The sequence below is a fragment of the Choloepus didactylus genome, chromosome 10, assembly GCF_015220235.1.
Source record: "Choloepus didactylus isolate mChoDid1 chromosome 10, mChoDid1.pri, whole genome shotgun sequence".
NCBI lineage: Eukaryota > Metazoa > Chordata > Mammalia > Pilosa > Megalonychidae > Choloepus > Choloepus didactylus.
The window spans coordinates 77270348-77285640 of NC_051316.1; the positions used below are offsets into that span (position 1 = coordinate 77270348).

Sequence of the window (15293 nt, forward strand, 5' to 3'; positions counted from 1 at the left end):
TATTTCTTCTCTGGTCAGTCTAGGTTGTTCATATGTATCCAGGAAATTGTCCATTTCCTCTACATTCTCCAGTTTGTTGCCATACAGTTGTTCATAGTATCCTCTTATAATTTTTTTAATTTCTTCAGGATCTGCAGTTATGTCACCTTTTTCATTCATTATTTTGTTTATATGGGTCTTCTCTCTTTTTGATTTTGTCAGTCTAGCTAGGGGCTTGTCAATCTTGTTGATCTTCTCAAAGAACCAACTTTTGGTGATATTTATCCTCTCTATTGTTTTTTTGTTCTCTATGTCATTTATTTCTGCTTTAATCCTTGTTATTTCTTTTCTTCTACTTGGTTTAGGATTGGTTTGCTGTTCATTTTCTAGCTTCTTCAGTTGATCCATTAGTTCTTTGATTTTGGCTCTTTCTTCCTTTTTAATGTATGTGTTTAGTGCTATAAATTTCCCCCTTAGCACTGCTTTTGCTGCATCCCATAGGTTTTGGTATGTTGTGCTCTCATTTTCATTCGTCTCTATATATTTAGCAATTTCTCTTGCTATTTCTTCTTTAACCCACTGATTGTTTAGGAGTGTGTTGTTTAACCTCCAGGTATTTGTGAATTTTCTAAGTCTCTGATGGTTATTGACTTCTAATTGTATTCCATTGTGGTCAGAGAATGTGCTTTGAATAATTTCAATCTTTTTAAATTTATTGAGGCTTGTTTTATGTCCCAGCATATGATCTATTCTGGAGAAAGTTCCATGAGCACTAGAAAAGTATGTGTATCCTGGTGATTTGGGATGTAATGTCCTGTAGATGTCTGTTAAATCTAATTCATTTATCAGATTGTTTAGGTTTTCAATTTCCTTATTGGTCTTCTGTCTGGTTGATCTATCTATAGGAGAGAGTGATGTGTTGAAGTCTCCCACAATTATTGTGGAAACATCAATTGCTTCCTTTAGTTTTGCCAGTGTTTCTCTCATGTATTTTGTGGCACCTTGATTGGGTGCATAGACATTTACGATTGTTATTTCTTCTTGCTGCATTGCCCCTTTTATTAGTATGTAGTGGCCTTCTTTGTCTCTCAAAACATCCCTGCATTTGAAGTCTATTTTATCTGAGATTAATATTGCTACACCTGCTTTCTTTTGGCTGTAGCTTGCATGAAATATTTTTTCCATCCTTTCACTTTCAGTTTCTTTGTGTCCCTGTGTCTAAGATGAGTCTCTTGTATGCAACATATTGATGGTTCATTTTTTTTGATCCATTCTGCGAATCTATATCTTTTAATTGGGGAGTTTAATCCATTTACATTCAACGTTATAACCGTGAAGGCATTTCTTGAATCAGCCATCTTATCCTTTGGTTTATGTTTGTCATATTTTTCCCCTCTCTCTATTAATATCCTTTATTGTACCCATACCGAATCTCTTTAGTACTGAGCCTTTCTCCAAGTCTCTCTGTCCTGTGTTTGTTTCTCTGTCTGTAGGGCTCCCTTTAGTATCTCCAGTAGGGCAGGTCTCTTGTTAGCAAATTCTCTCAGCATTTGTTTGTCTGTGAAAAATTTAAGCTCTCCCTCAAATTTGAAGGAGAGCTTTGCTGGATAAAGTATTCTTGGCTGGAAATTTTTCTCACTCAGAATTTTAAATATATCGTGCCACTGCCTTCTCGCCTCCATGGTGGCTGCTGAGTAGTCACTACTTAGTCTTATGCTGTTTCCTTTGTATGTGGTGAATTGCTTTTCTCTTGCTGCTTTCAGAACTTGCTCCTTCTTTTCTGTGTTTGACAGTGTGATCAGTATATGTCTCGGAGTGGGTTTATTTGGATTTATTCTATTTGGGGTTCGCTGAGCATTTATGATTTTTGTATTTATGTTGTTTAGAAGATTTGGGAAGTTTTCCCCAACAATTTCTTTGAATACTCTTCCTAGACCTTTACCCTTTTCTTCCCCTTCTGGGACACCAATGAGTCTTATATTTGGACGTTTCATATTATCTATCATATCCCTGAGGTCCATTTCGATTTTTTCAATTTTTTTCCCCATTCTTTCTTTTATGCTTTCATTTTCCATTCTGTCATCTTCGAGGTCACTGATTCGTTGTTCAACTTCCTCTAGTCTTGTACTATGAGTGTCCAGAATCTTTTTAATTTGGTCAACAGTTTCTTTAATTTCCATAAGATCATCCATTTTTTTATTTAGTCTTGCAATGTCTTCTTTATGCTCTTCTAGGGTCTTCTTGATTTCCTTTGTCTCCCGTACTATGGTCTCATTGTTCATCTTTAGTTCTTTGAGTAGCTGCTCTAGGTGCTGTGTCTCTTCTGGTCTTTTGATTTGGGTGCTTGGGCTTGGGTTATCCATATCGTCTGGTTTTTTCATATGCTTTATAATTTTCTGTTGTTTTTGGCCTCGTGGCATTTGCTGAACTTGATAGGGTTCTTTTAGGATTTGTAGACCAATTGAAGTCCTTATCTCTAATTTATCAGATCTACAGCTTCGTGGAGTACACTTTCTCTAACTAACCAGCAGGTGGCGTCCACGAGCCACCTGTTCTGCACAAGCCAGTTCTCCCCTGCTTAGCCTTTTTGGTGAGTGGGGGAGTGAGTCTTGTGGGGTCCAATTGGTGTACCAAGCTTGCGTGTGTAGTTGGTGTTGCCTGCCCTGTATATGGGGCGTGTTTCTGGGCAGTCAGGGAGGGGGGGTGGCTCTAACAATCAAATCTCCCTGGTGATCCTAGAGTTTTAAAGCTGCTGCAATAGTCTAATCCTTCAGTTCACTCCTGCCACAGTTTGTCTCTGCCACTGACCCACAAGTCCTTGGTATTGGCGTATGGCTCCTGAGACTTGCAAGTGGGCCCCTCTTCCAGGCCGTGCACCCCGGGTCCTCTGTTGAGGGATGACTGTGCTATGTCACAGGTGAATGCCGTCCCCCCAGGGCGGTTCTGGGCTGCTGGGCTGTGTAGGGAGTCTCCCAGTCTGCTGAAATGATGGCTGAATGGGGCTTTGTTAATTCACACTGCTCTACCTTCCCACCTCTGGGACAATCAGCTGAGGTTGCAGGGAAGGCTAATGTCCACGCCCAGTTTTGTGGTGTGTGCCTGTTATTTGAAGCACTTCCGTCACACTGGGTTGTCTGGGGCAGTTCTGGGCTATGGGGCTGGTGATGGGCAGGAGTGTTTCCTGTCCACCAGGATGATGGCTGTGAGCGGACACCCCCCTTTCCTTGGGAAGTTGTGGTGTTTAGTGAATTTTCTCAGCCACTGGATTATTGCGTTTTGTCTCAGAGCTCTCGTAGTTCTGCTCTTGACTTGACCTGCCGAAATTGCAAGTCTTTGAAGCTTTCTGTATTAGGCTTCTTAGAGTAATTGTTTTAGAAAAAGAAAAAAGGATTAAAAAAAAAAAAAAAAAGGGCCCTCCTCAGAGATCTAATGGGTTATTGAAATGGTAAGAGACAAAGCAACCAGGGCCATTAAGGAAAGGTCCACAGGGCAGAGAGATCAGCTTGTCTTCGGGATTTGCATATGCGCCTCAGGGCCCTTCCCCTTTCTATGTTCACCAGAACTCCAAAAATCCTCCGCTTTTATTTTGGAGTTTTTCGTGTTGTTTTTTTTTTCTCTGTGCCTGTCTCCTCTCTGCTGGGCTGGCTGCTCTCAGATTCTCTGGTGTCTGGTCTCATTCTATCTATGGTTGGAGTCTGGATCAGTAGAATGAGATTCCGATAAGGGCTGCCACTGCAGTTCTCCCTTCTCCTTCCCGGAGCTGACAGCCCCTCCTCCCACGGGACTGAGCCTGGCAGGGAGGGGCACGGGTCCCCTGGCCGCAAAAACTTACAGATTTCGCTGATCTCAGCAGTTCCACGTTTTCATGAGTGTTGTATGAAGTATGCCCAAACGCAGATTGCTCTGTGGTGTCCAGTCTACGCAGTTCCTGGCTTTCTACCTACTTTCCTGGAGGAGTAACTAAAACATACAGCTCACCAGTCTGCCATCTTGCCCCGCCCCCCTCGCTTTCTCCTTTAGATTCCAAAGCTACTTTACTAATTATACAGCTTCCTTCCCTGGCTGACTGCATTTTGGAAGTGAAAGCAGAGTATATTTTTATCTGGTCTATAGAAAGGAAGGACCTAAATATTACTTGCTTGACCTACTGTGCTTGTATTTCTTCTATATCTCACCCCTGTTATGTGCTCCTCAGGCCATGTTTGAAAGACTGCAGTGTGGAAAAGCTCTGGAGTTACCTGTGCCTGTGTCTTAACAAAAAGTTCCTCCTTATATTGAGCTGGATATGCTTCCTCTGAGCCTTCTTTCTGGCTTCTTGATTTAACACTTGAAACCATAGGTCAATTTGTATCTTTCTTCCACATATGAAACCTTCAGATGTTTGAAAACTGCTAACACATTTCTTAGCTCTTTCAAGGGGGAAATGGAAATGAATATTGGAGACTCATTGCTTTGTGTCACACATAAAGCTAGGAACATTGACCTGCATTAATTCTTTTATGAGGAAAAACAAAGTAAAATCCAACAAGTAAATAAACAAACCAGCCAGAATAAGAACAAAAGAAACAGAAGAGAAAATTTTTCCCCAAGTAAGTGGGTGAAGCCAGGACTTTTAAAGCTAGGATAAATTCCAAAATGGTTTGCATTTTAAAAAATCAGTTAAATTTAACTTTTACTTTTATCAAGGTATTACAGTTTCATAGTTGAAAAGGCCAAGTAATGCTATTATAATAGAGTAATAATGTACCAATAGTAAAAATACACTAATAATTTCCTGGCTTATCCCTCTCTGTAGGGCTAATCTCACTATTTTTAATTGTTCATTTTGATAAAAATCTGTTTCTAAATAACATGGCTATATTGCTATTTCATTCCCATCATAATCATCATCGATTTCCCATATGCAAAATGAAGATACAGCTATTTAAATTGTTCTTCCAACACATACACATTTCTCTTCTCCAAAGAATTGTAATACAATTTTAGTTAAATCAAAAGTCAGTATGTACGTTACTGTGACCACATATTTACAGTGGAATAAGGTGATGTTCTGTAAACTTACTTCCATTTTCGTCTTTCCTGGAGTTAATAATTTCTTTTTTTTTTTTTTCTTTTTTTTTTTTGGCTATGAACATATCACTAATTCACTCTTAAATTCTCCTACAGAACTGGAAATCTTCTCTTTTTTTATTTTTTCACAGGGCTTACAAAATATTCATTTGCACATTTTTTAAAAATTAAATTCAGTTTTATTGAGATATATTCACATACCACACAGTCATCCATGTTGTACAATCAGCTGTTCATAGTACCACCATATAGTTATGCATTCATCACATCAAACCACCAGTCCTCAATGTGAGAACATCAGCAACAATACAGGTGAGGAAGTCCAGCACTTCTGCATTTCCCCCGGCTCCTCAGGGGGGCCCTGCATATATATTTTTATTCTCTGCCCAGATTACTTTGGGATGTGTCACCATTTCACTCTAACCTATACAAACCCACCACATCTCACTTCCTATTCAAAGTTCCATGTAATTATGGTATTTGAATAAACTGACTGTAGAAGTTATACTGTTTAGAAAATAGAGATCCTGCAATAAATAAACATCTTTTCCCTTGGTTTCACATGGAACTTGAAGTTTTGGAACAGTCAGTTTTGACCTTTACCCTTTGGCCCGCGGAAATCTTCTCTGAACATACGTGAACACATTCATCATTCTCTCAGGTTTTGTTTGTTATTTTGTTTTTAATTTTAAGACACACCTTCAGGAGGCCTCTATCCTCTCCTTCTACTGCAGCTGGTTTTCTGTGCTGGTTGGTCTCTATAAGGTTTGTATAACTGATATCAAAAAGCTTTTTCACAAATCAATGTGGGAATTTTTCCTCTTTCTGTATTGGTGACCTATTTCCTGGGTGTCATGTCCTCCTCTTTCTTGGTAGAGCATATCTAAATTTTGAAAGCACTGCTTCATTGAATTCTAATTTCCAGGGTTGCCACTGAGAAGTGACATTCTATTTTGATTCTTATTTTTTTGTAGGTCAGACTCTCTCTCTCAGTCTCTCTCTCTCTCTCTATAGATAAATATATATATATTTTATATAAAATATATATTTTATATTTAAATATACAATATAAATATAAAATATATATTTTAAAAATATATTATATATATTTTCTTATATATTTATATATATAAATATATATATATATATATTTCCATTGTTCTCTTTCTCTCATTCTGGAAGGTTTTAGTATTCTCTCTTTCTCTCTCTCGGCTCTTGAACTGTTATGATGATATGACTCTTGTTTTTCTCCTTCATTAATTGGTATCAGCCCTTCCAGTCTTAAAATTCATGTCCCATTCTGGAAATTAGTTTGTAAATATTCTTTGGTAATTGCTCACCTCCTCTCTATTTTGGGAAATATTATGAAACAGTTATGTGAAATTCTAAATTAATCCTCTGATTTTCAGACCCCTTTTCTGCTATTTTCCATCACTTTATCATTTTGTTCTACTGTCTGGATACTTTCTCTCAGTTTAACTCCCAATCTGTACATTTACTTTTTTTTTCTTCCTTCTTTAGCTATTGTATGCTTTGTTTCCAAGAGTTCTTTCTTTTCTCTGATTATTCCTTTTACACAGCATCATCTTCTACTTGGGAGGATGTAATATATTATCAATTTGAGAACATTATAGTTTTTCCAAAGTTTTCTTTTACTCCCTCCATTGTCTGTTTTTTTCTGTTTGTATTGGTGTCTTTTGCTCATGTTCTACAATTCTCTCCAGTTTACATTTCAGACCATGGCCTGAAAGGCTGCTTGGAATCGCTGGGTATATCAGTAAGGCCTGTCAATTGATGAGCATCATAGCCCACCATGAAGCAATGACCTGTCTTTTTACTTGGAGAAACTAAGTGTCCCTATCTGTAGCTCTTTCTTTGGGTGGTTCAGAGTTTCCAAAGAGGAATCCTTTGATCACCTGCCTGTAGCATTTAAACTTGGCTTTCAGTGTTCTTAGAGCCAAGTGAGTAAGGACAGTTAAGGGCTTCTTCTTCAATAAGTGGACTATTTATTTATGTTTTTAGTACAGTATTTCAGTCCTGCCCTCAGCTGCACCTCGTATTCCCAAGACCACTTTCTCTGATTGAATTATTCAGGGAGTAAGTCTCGGGTCTTCGATAAGATGGTGTCATGGTATTGGAGAAAGGATTTGGGAGTCCAGTTGTTCCATTTACACACTTTCAACCCCATTCTCCTGTTTCCAATCACCTCTTTAAATTCCCTTTTCAAAATGATATCTGATTTCTGGGCCTTTCTGGGTCCAGCAGCTTATTAGTTTTCTGCTAAGATGCTTACTCTTTGTCTATCTACCTACATCTTCTAAATTGTTTGCCATTTTAGTTTAGTATTGCCTCCTCTCCTTGTTGCCTTGTCCTTGGTGGTGGTGGTGGTATTAAAGCTCTTTCATTCCTCATTATCATTGTATTTGGGTTTCTGGAGAGAGTAAGATAAAAAGCTTATACAAGACGTCATGTTTAACTAGAAGTAAATCCATTTCTCTCTCTACTGCACCTGCCACCTCTGCCTAATTCTTCTGCTAATTATATCATTTTAAGTCCTTCACCAACCTCAATGTTGTCTGTGGAATATACACGGCTGGAACAAGATTTACACTGAAAGTAAGCTTAGCAGTTTCACAACCTGCCCTATCAGTTATCTCTCCCTTTCTCATTGGAGAACTTGGAGAATGTGGCAAGATAAAATCAGAAAGGTGTGAGGGAAAGAGGAAAAGTTTTAGGCAGAGACGTTAGGTTGAACTATGTAATAAAATGCGGAAGAACAGAGAGAGAGCTATACACAGGAAAAAAGAAACCTGCAAGAACTGGGGCTTAATGGAAGTTTAATGTTTTGACACATATGAGAAGATTCAAAACACTGCACAATATGAAGGATTGGGGAAATGTACAAACGGATTTGTGAAAAGAGTTATTGTGAGCTATATTCAGTCATCTTTAATGATTTGTGAGTCAGGTGAATATTGGAATTTCTCTTTAATTAACTATCATCTAATCTGTGCTTCTTTTGAATGACACTCTGCACAGAGGAAGGGCAAAAGATGTTATTTATAGCCTTCTAAATTTGTGTTGCTCAAAACTAAATACAATACTCTCAGTGTGAAATTATTAAACAGCTTTGACATAGAAGTAAGAGCTACATCCCATTTTTAAAAGAACAAAAGGAAATTAGATATTTAATCTGTAATAAAAAGGAAATTAGTTTCTTTGCTTTTAACTTTTCTTTATTATTTTAAAAATTCAGTCCATTCATTCTAATGTTTGTTGTATGGACTCTTCCTGGTATTTGTCCAAATATATACTCATATTTTCAATAGGCATTCTCTATTTTCACTAATCCTCCTAATGGTTTAGCCCATGGGTTATTAAGTCCAAGTAATTCCAGCTCAATGATATATTTTAAATGTATATTTTTACCACCACACCCTGACAAACACCCTAAAGTTTATAGACATTCAAGAACATGCCATTTCAATAAAGGTTTATTTTTGCTATTATTTCCTCAGTCCTGTAGCAGAAGTTGGCAAAAATTCCAACTACTTTTGTTGGTTTTCTGGTCCACTGAGTGAGTCTTTTTTTTTTTTTTTTTTATCTACAAAAATTGCCAATGGAACTTCCTGAGTTGGAAGAGAGCCAGAGGGTCAATGTTCTTGACAAGCTTTAGAATCAAATTAAACTCAACGACATTTACTTAGAACCTTATAAATATCATGAAAACACAGAGAAATGGCAGCCATGCACTCTACCCTCAGGGAACTGATGATATTATCAGGGAAATAAGAAGATTTCAGAAGTACTTAATGAGAGACGAGACTAAAAAAAAAAAAAAAAAAAAAAAAAAAACTCAGGAAATAGGATGGTACAGAACATGGTGTTTCAGAAATAGTTTCCATACCAAATAAAAGACCTTCTCCTCCTCGCCAACCAGTCTGGGATGCTCTATGGTAAGGAGGGAGGAGAGCTGGTCTGGGAGCTAAGAGACGCTTCTGGGTCCTTACTCAGTCACTCATGAACTCCATTACTTAGAACAGTTTGCTTAACCTCCATGAATCTGGATTTCATTGTATGGGGAGAAAAATGAAGGTTAGAATGAATCATATTTGAGGTATTTTTTTTTATGATCCAAAAGCATGTAACTGTGATTTCCTTTCATGAGAAGGGCAGGACTATATCTAGATGGTTAATGCAAGTCATCAGAGACATCTATATAAAATGCATGTAGTGGTAAAATGCCAGCCATGGGATAATGAGGGATAAGTTCTTATGACACTTATGGAATAAGTGTCATAAGAAGGTTCATAACTTGGTTCCTGCAGTCAAATATTTAAGTATTCCCTGAGGTGGGTCTGGAGCAAACAAGAATTTTTTTTCTTTTTTTTTTCCTCCTTAAGGGCACTTTGCTTTCACACGATTGGAGTTAAGTTTCACCTTTTATCTGTGTAATCCAGTGTGGAGACAATAATCCCAGTATAATCCAGTGATTTTATAGACCTGCGAGACGATAGTGTGGAGTTGTGCTGTCCCTTCATTCAGGTGTGTTTATAACTCAGTTCTGACTCTGGCGGTCCTGGAGGCATTAAGAACTTTTAGTATTCCCCTCCTTTAGTTGGAATATTATATAACTGGAAATACTATTACATTGAATTAGAAGTGTCATTTTCTCCACTTAAGCAGAGAGGGTTCTTTCCCTACAGAAAGTCTAAGGTTAATATGTTTACATACTTACCATAATGTGTGTAGGGATGAATCCAGTGGCTTCTGTGTGAAGCTGGCCCATCTCCCTTCCCCACACCAACGATCTAAAGGACTTTGGAGTGTTGATTGCATCACACAGGAAGGATGACCGAAGTGGGATCTCTTCACTCAGACCTTTTACCTTTGTGGCCCACCATGAGCTCAAGCAGGAGACTGCAAGAGTTATCTAGCAACATGGGCTTTGGAAGTTGGTGAGCTGCTGCCAGGCGACTGGCCAGACTCAACCAAGGGAGTGCTGACTCCTCACCTACTCTGATACAATGAACAGGACATACTCACAGCGCCAAGAAGAACGGGGCTCTAGTTCTGTCCCTTTACACTGTTTTTCCACTCTGTCCCTCAGCTTTCCTTCCCTATTGCTTTTGTTGCCAGGTGAGAATGACTTCCAGTCTCTTCTGAAGATGTCCTCTCCCCCACCTTCTGCAGCCTCTCCTTCACTTGTCAGTCCCACAACACCACAAATAAAAGGGACTCTCTGCTCAATAGGACACAGAAGATGCTAGTTTGCTTCTTGAACAAGATTTGAAAGTTGGCCCCAAAGCTGCTTCTTCTGTTGCCTCCCTCCTTAGCTACTACTGATTCTCTTTCTCCTCTTCTCAGCAGTTATTGAAACTCCTTGATGACATTTATTTTGGAAAAAAGCATATGCAGTATACATATTAGGATAAGGTGTCTGAATTTGAAGGGCAATCCAAAGTTATTTATATGTTCTCAAGAAACAAAATCTTACCATAAAATTAGTAAATCTTTGATGGTGAAATATTAGGTCAAGACCACATTGGAAGTTTATTTCAGAGAAATGAAGATGGTGTGTGCCTTTAATAATGCTAGCAATAAAGTAATAATAATAGCAGTTATCAATTACTGAGTCTTAAAATTTGCCAGTTACGCAGTAATTTTTAAGTACATTATCACATTTTTTCTCCTACAGCTTTATGAAGTATGCTTATTTTTCTTATTTTACAACTGAGGAAACCACAAGTTAAATATGTTATTAGCTGACCCAAGACACACAGATTATACCTGGCAAACAGGATTCAAATCCAGCAATTTGATTCTAAAGCCCAGCTTCTCAACCACTACTTACTGCCTTCCAGTAGTATTATAATTAAATAGATTGATAGCTGAGATTAGACTATTTTATAGTCGATTAGTTAAATTAAATTAGATTGGCAGACATACAATGGAGTCCCTTACCAATTATGGTAGTTATGTTCCTGAAAACACAGAATTGTCTGTAGAGGATCTCAAGACTTTATTTTAAAAAATGGATTAGGGTACTTAAAGATAGTAATGATATTTTTAAAAAAACCTTTATAAATTTATTAATTCTCATTAAAATAAAACAGTAAACACCCCAAACAAAACAATATAAAAATATTTTATCCATGTTAAATTAGTATAATGAGTACTGAACTATTGCCTTCCATTAATTAACCCTTGCTCAGTAGACATTTCAGTCTCTGCCTCCCATAACACTGGCTTCAAGCAACCACTGTCATTCTTACAGAGCCAGCTGCCCTATGTCTGATCCACTACCTGATTGTCCAGTGTCTTGATCATTTTTAAAGGTATGTTTGTGTGTATGTGTGTGTGTGTGTGTGTATATATATATAGATAGATAGATATAGATATATATGCATGTGTGTGTGTATCACACACAAAAGTGAAAGAGGACATATAGTCTATTGTTACAGAGATATGGAACCATGCCCTTATTACATACTAATGATTTCTTCTTTGCCCCAATTATTTGGGAGAAGACATATATAATCACTGTGCTGGTTTGCATACATTACTTCCCCCAGAAAAAGCCATATTCTTTAACGCAAACTTGTGGGGGCAGAGGGATTAATCTTTTTGATTAGGGTGTGACCTCTTGCTTGGATGTTTTCATGGATATTTGACCCCACCCATTCAGGGTAGGTCTTGATTAGTTTACTGGAGTCCTTTAAAGGGAGCTCACGCAGAGAGCAGAGGGAGGAAAACACCCCAGGTTATGCTAAGCCAGGACACACAGACGTTAGATGCTTGGAAGCCAACAGTTGCTTTGCCCTGGAATGTGCCAGTTTGGATATATTATGTCCCCCAGAAAATCCATATTCTTTAATTCAATCTTGTGGGGGTAGATAATTAGTCTGTTGATTAGGGTGGAAAACTTTAATTAAATTATTTCCATGGAGATGTGGACTCCACCCATTCAGAGTGGGTCTTTATTTAATCATCTGTGTCCTGTAAGAGAGGACAAAATGCCCCAAGAGCAGATGAGAGACTTTTAGAGAAATGCTTGGGAGCTGATGCTTGGAGACGCTTGGAGATGTTTGGAGATGCTAGCCCTGAGTTTGTTCCAGAGAATCTAAGAGAGACAAGCCTAGAGACATTTTGGAGAAAGCCATTTTGAAACACAACCTAGGAGCAAAGGACCAGCAGATGCCAGTCATGTGCCTTCCCAGCTGAAAGAGGTGTTCTGGACACCACTGGCTTTCTTCAGTGAAGGTATCCTCTTGTTGATGCCTTCATTTGGACAATTTTGTGGGCTAGGAACTGTAAATTTGTAACCAAATAAACCCCCTTTTTAAAAGCCAATCCATTTCTGGTATTTTGCATAAAGGCAGCATTTGCAAACCAGAAGAATCACATATCTGAAAAATGTTGTGAAAACACTGCTCATTTATTATCAAGTTTAATTGAAGGCCTGCAATAATAGATGAAGGTTTTTCTTTATTTTTGTAAAATTTTTATCAGAGATAGCAGGAAGGGTTAGGAAAAGGGGTGGGTTTAGGAACCTGGTGAAGGTAGAATACAGGAAAGTCAGGTGACAGTGACTTGCATACAACATGTATGTAACACATAATCATTGAAAAATTATATGAATGGTGGATGAATGGATGGATAGATGGACAGATGTATAAAGTGGAAAAACTCTGAACATTTCTACCCTTTCAATTTTGCTCAGGATTGACTCAGGTATTATAGTTGATTGCTATATTGCATTCTGTTATGAACCATGTTCTACTTTTCCATTCATGAAGTAAGGAAAATAAAAACATAATGTCCTTTAATCACTATCTGTGATAAGCATACATTTTGCCCTGCTTTTTTCATACTCTGTTTCATATTAACGTACAGGTTTAAAACATCGTGAAAAGTACCAACCTTGAAAGTTGCATTCTGTTTTGCTCACTTCACCTAAAAAAACTGAAAACACAAAGAAAAAGGAAATTTCAGTGAAAAGCAATTAAAGCAACACAAACAGTATAAAGGGTATTTTCTTTCCTTTTAAAACTTTTACTCATTTTCCCTTGGACAAAAGAGAAGCATTTAACTGTGGAGGCAGAAATACCCTAAACTAAGTTGTTTTAAAATATTTTGTGATTTTTGTACCTTGTGATAGTTTGCTTAATAAAATTTATTGGGAGCATGTCCATTAAGAATGACAATGGGTAGAGATACATGGGGCAGAGTTTAATAAAGGATAAACCTAAATCATATAAAAGGAAAAATATATAGGCAGGACCTAACCCACTGAAGTTTGTCATCATGATAAGATTATTCCATAAATTCTGATAAGAGTATTTTAAGGGGCTGTTACAATTTATTCTCAGGTTCAATATTTCTATTCTTGAATTCTGATTAGAACACAGGCTTTTGCTTCTTCTTCCTCCTTGCTCCCCCAATAATCTGTTCTCCCTTATGGACCAAGTGATTATTGTGTTGTTTATAATAACTGCTCTACATTCCTTATGGAAATTGTAATTATTATGCTGAATATTCAAACTGCAAGCCACTTTTCTCAGGGAAATTGTAATTATGATAACGCACTATTTACTCAACCAATGTTTTCAAGTCATTGTTCTCTTTGAGGAATGAGGAGATGAGAGAAAAACACTAACATAAAACATTCTGTTGGGATGCTAGATATGTATTCAAGCAAGCATAATAATAATAGCTAATATTTTAGTTTTTACCATATGGTAGGCATGATACAATCAGGCTTACATGTACAAGACACATGTATATTAGATACAGGAATACATGAATAACATACATTTATCATTTAACTCATACAACACCATGAGACAGATAATATCATTATCCCAATTTTATAGACAAAATCCTGAGGCTCGGTTATATTGAGTAATTTTCTTAACATTATACACCTAATAAATGGTAGATTCAAGGTTTAAACAAAGGACTGTGAGACTTCAAAATCTATTTATAGATCATTGTCAAATGCCTCCACTTTATTTACTGGCACCCCATATGTTTGATGAATTGATTCAACCTAATATCTCTTCTCGGAAACCAGTGTTTCTCAGTCCCTGTCCAGTGTGCAGGCAGGCCTCTGTAACTGTGGTTCTTAACCCCGAGAATGGAATTCTCTATCCATAAAACCTCTACTCAAAGCATAATTTCATGCCATCATTTTGGAGGGCAATTCAGCATTATTCATTAAAATTAAAATATTTCATTCCCTCTAACACAACAGCTCCACTTACAGAATTTGTCTTATAATACAAGAGGGCTTGTTGTAGCATTGTTTAAAATAGGGAAAATCTAGAAGCAGCCAAAATGTCTACCAGAAACTTCATAAAATAAAATAAAATGGTATACAAAGTTATTAAAAAGCATGACTTCACACGATATATCCTGGAAAAATGCCCAAGAAATGTGGCTAAGTTAACTATACAAGTTGCAGAACAGTATGCAAAATAGGATCCTACTTTTATATATACACATACACACATACATATATACACACATATATGTATATATACATACATATATGTATATATACATATACAAAACCACACACATACATAATATGTAATATTGGATTTTGCAATGAAAAATATTCAGAGGACTAGATACTAAATATTTAAGGTAGTTTTTTTTGTAATAGGATGAGGACGTAACTTTTTCCCATGATACATGAATATATAGAGACTGAAATATTTATAGTAAGCATGCACTTCTTTGTAAGCAGAAAACAAATATTGAAATATGTAACAAGAAACAAGGACAGCCAAAAATAAACAAAAAAAAATGAACTATTCCAAAAAGAAAAAAGAAAGAATACAAGGTCAGTTGCTGAAAAACAATCTTGTGGGGTGAGCCCCTGGATAGTATGGGAAGTGGCTCTCCATCGCCTCTCCTCACCTTCCTTCCTTACTTCTACTTTTCCAGATCTCTGCAACCAATGCCCCAAACAAATATAGAAGCTCTACTCTTTTCCTGCGTAGATAAAAAGTTACTGTTCAAGATTTCAAATACATATATATTAATAGTCAATGATTGCTTTCCCACCATGTACTAGCACTTTATAGACATGTTTGCAAATCCCACAGCAAATATGAGAGACACATTTTTTAGTTCAATTTTATAAGTGATGAAAATAAGGCTCAGAGAAGTATTTTATTTGCACAAACTTGCCAAGTTGGCTTGTGTTCTTTTAACTTGGCAAACTGACTACTCTT

At 37.1% G+C, this 15293-nt stretch overlaps 1 protein-coding gene across 7 annotated transcripts in view; it reads right to left on the minus strand.

The window, feature by feature from the left end:
• LINGO2 (leucine rich repeat and Ig domain containing 2) overlaps positions 1-15293 on the minus strand; it is a 1372285-nt gene that overhangs the window by 443849 nt on the left and 913143 nt on the right. For 6 of the 7 annotated variants that reach the window (XM_037797547.1, XM_037797541.1, XM_037797545.1 and 3 more), the window contains one exon: positions 12973-13014. The gene's annotated coding sequence lies outside the window, so the exon portion shown is untranslated. The remainder of the gene's footprint in view (positions 1-12972; positions 13015-15293) is intronic. The other variant, XM_037797548.1, reaches the window with a different exon arrangement.